This window comes from Neophocaena asiaeorientalis, unplaced genomic scaffold (genome assembly GCF_003031525.2).
Source record: "Neophocaena asiaeorientalis asiaeorientalis breed wild unplaced genomic scaffold, Neophocaena_asiaeorientalis_V1.1 scaffold67, whole genome shotgun sequence".
NCBI classification, from domain to species: domain Eukaryota; kingdom Metazoa; phylum Chordata; class Mammalia; order Artiodactyla; family Phocoenidae; genus Neophocaena; species Neophocaena asiaeorientalis.
In genome coordinates, this window is record NW_020173731.1 from 12,227,256 (window position 1) to 12,230,145 (window position 2,890).

Genomic DNA, 2,890 nt, shown 5'->3' on the forward strand with positions numbered 1-2,890 from the left:
GGCCTGCTCTAGGGTGGGAAGTATGGTCATTCCAGTAGCTCCCTCTGGGGTGTGTGGGAGAGGGGTGTAGATCAGATCCCCTTAACACTCCCCTTCCCTCTCTCCTCCTGGACCCTGGGAGGAACTCTGTGCTCCTGCACCTTCCATAGTAGATTCTTTTTAAAGATAAAGGCTTCAGTTGGTGAAAATGAAGCTTACACTCAGATCACATTAAAAGAGACCCATGGAGAAGGGGAATAGTTGTATTTAAGTGAAGAGAGGCTTATTTTTTAAAAATCAAGTTCATTCAAATAAACATTCAGGAAAGATCTAATAATCGTGTGGGTGGGTGCTGGCAGCTGCCCTTATCCAGCCCCTGCTTACTGAAATATTTCTTTGTTCAGAAGTGACCCCAGGAACTCACTGGGGTCTCCAGCTTCTGGGTCTCAGGGGCAGGTAGGACTGAGACCCAGTGAGCCTGCCTGGAAGTTCCCGTGGGAATACTCCATTTTCTTTCCATCTTTCTGATCCTGGCTATGAAACTCAGTGTTTCTCCTGCACTTAGTTATTGCCACAGAGAATCTTTCCAGCATCCACAGAAATGTGAAGAGAAGGAAACTGAGGCAGAGAGAGAGGGGGCAGGGGGAAGGGAGAGAAGAAGGGAGAGAGAGAGATCTTTGAATGGCATGGGCTTTTCTACAGCAGAAACGGGGCTGAAATCCTATTAGCTGAAGCCCTCCTTTCTTCCTCTGACCCTCAGTAATGCAAAACACAGGTACCCCCAGCATCCTTGCCCAAGGTCATTGGAGACCAATTTGGGCTGAGGACCTAGAAGGTCCTGACATCTTGTAACGGACTCCAGTCAGCTCCAAACATGATTTCCTTAAATTTGCTGTGTGGGGTGGGGGAATGTGAGGGCACTAGGGCTCTGGCCAAGGCCTCCTGACACCCAGAGACACGCCCATCTCTTGGGTAGACAGCCATGGAGACAAAAGACAACCACAGGCAGGCCTGGTGAGGCCCCAGATGCCAGCCCCCTGGGCAACTTCTGGCTCCCTGTGCTCTGGTGGGAGGACTGCAAAAGGCAGCTTACACAGACGGTGGCCCAGATCCCCTTTGGGGGGCAGTCTCGTCGCAGTGGTGGAAGGCCAGGAAGGCTGTGCTGAGGTACTCTGTTCTCACCCAGGCAGGCAGCATGGTTGGTTAACAGATTGTCGCTGGTGTGGATGGAGTTAAAGCTTTCTGGGGACTATTTACTCCTGATCCTAAGTGACAGCTCGGGGAGGGAGAGTCACGTGGCCCTGAAATCCCCTCGGGAGACGATGGAGCATGCCCAGCTGCTTCTGCCTGGGAAAGATACTGGATTCTGCAGTCACCACAACAGCATCCTCTCCCTGCGCCAGGGACCTGCCAGCTGGAGAGATGACTGATTAGACCACATCAGATCTGAGCCCGGCTCCTCAGAAGGGGGCCCCAGGGGTGGGGAGGAGGACCCCAGCCGGCCTCAGCTCGGGGGAGGGGCGCCTGAGGGCTCGGAGAGTTACAGCTTTTCAGCGCCGGGCTCACACACCTCAGAAGCGGGTGAGTCTGTTTTGATGCACCATATAGATGAGGTGGGAGGAGGAAGGTTGGGCTCTGGTCAGGGCTGGCAGCCCGCCCGCCGCCGTGTGAGTCTGGGTTGCTGGCACTGCGGAGCCACTGCCTTCCGCATCCCTCATTCTTGGCAGTGATACTTAGGGATCATGGATGCTGAGAATGTTAATTATAGCCCTCTCTGTGCCCCCACCCCCACCTCCAGAACCCCCAGTAAGGGCTAATGTTGTCTGAATTTATCACATTTGAACCGCATCTCCTGAGTGAGGCCAGCTTTGGGGCTGCCAGCTTCCTAGGGTTCAGCTGGGGCCCCCAGCCTGGCTAGAGCAAAGAGGCCAGCCCCACCCTGCTTCTAATCTTGCCGGAACAGTGAGTTTAAGGCCAGCAGGAAGGAGAGATGGGGGTGTGGTCTGGGGGTCAGGCTCAGGTCAGCCCCAGGGACCCACCTCCTCAGTGTGGGAGGGGTCAGGGTGTGTCTTTTATGGGTCAGAGGTTGGGGCTTGGGGCTGCTGAGGCTCTTGAATTCCTAGGAGGCGTCTGACCTCTGGGGTCTTAGGTTTAGCCCTGAAGGAGCTGGAGCCGGATATGTGAGCATGGGGGGATGGGTTTTATAACGGTAGGGCCAGGCTGCAGCTAGCAGAGCCTCGGGCTTATTGTGTGAGGCTCTGGGCAAAGGTTGAGGAAGTGGCAGGGTGGGTGTTGAAATGTAGAGTGGGGGCGCTGAGGGGGAGAGTTAGACGGGAACGATGGAGGGAGAAGAAGGGAGGAGAGGCTACAGGCACCTCCATAGGGGAGATGCTTCTTGCATCCACAGGCAAGCCGCAGAAGGGAAGAGAGGGGGCTGGAACCTGGGAGGGCCGGGGATGGGAGAGCCAAGAACGAGGGAGCCAGCCCTAGGGCGCAGGGCTGGGGCGGTCTGCGCGACTGAGGGGAAGGTGGTGGGACGAGGATGGACTCAGAGTCAAAGGGGGTCACGGCCTTCCAGGCTTGGCAGCTCCTTCCCAATCCCTATAGTCCCCTCGCCCACAGTCTGGCTCCCCTGAGGGTCTCCTGCACGTGGGGGTGGGAGCCCTGGTTGGACTGTCTCTGCCTGAGCCTGCTGTCCAGACGGCCACAGGGACATCGCCGGCAGCTGCCCTACGAATCCCCTAAATTCTGGCTTCCAGGCGCCTCTGCAGGAGCACGGAGCTTGGGGGATCCTGTGGGCTCCCACCTCAGAGCGCTGCATCTCAGCTCGGGCAGGAGATGAGCAGATTCCGCTGGCAGAGCGCAGGTGGGAGGGAGGCCCCACAGAGGCCCAGCCTCCACCCCCCCCCCG

The 2,890-nt window shown here is 57.2% G+C and overlaps 1 protein-coding gene across 7 annotated transcripts in view; it reads left to right on the plus strand.

Annotated features, from left to right (window-relative positions):
• The first annotated feature begins 1,463 nt into the window (after positions 1 to 1,463).
• Positions 1,464 to 2,890, plus strand: part of PLEKHA6 (pleckstrin homology domain containing A6) — a 112,153-nt gene continuing 110,726 nt past the window's right edge. For 5 of the 7 annotated variants that reach the window (XM_024750923.1, XM_024750930.1, XM_024750931.1 and 2 more), the window contains exon 1: positions 2,071 to 2,159. The gene's annotated coding sequence lies outside the window, so the exon portion shown is untranslated. Of the gene's footprint in view, positions 1,561 to 2,070; positions 2,160 to 2,890 lie in introns of those variants that run through there. The other 2 variants (XM_024750927.1, XM_024750926.1) reach the window with 2 other exon arrangements.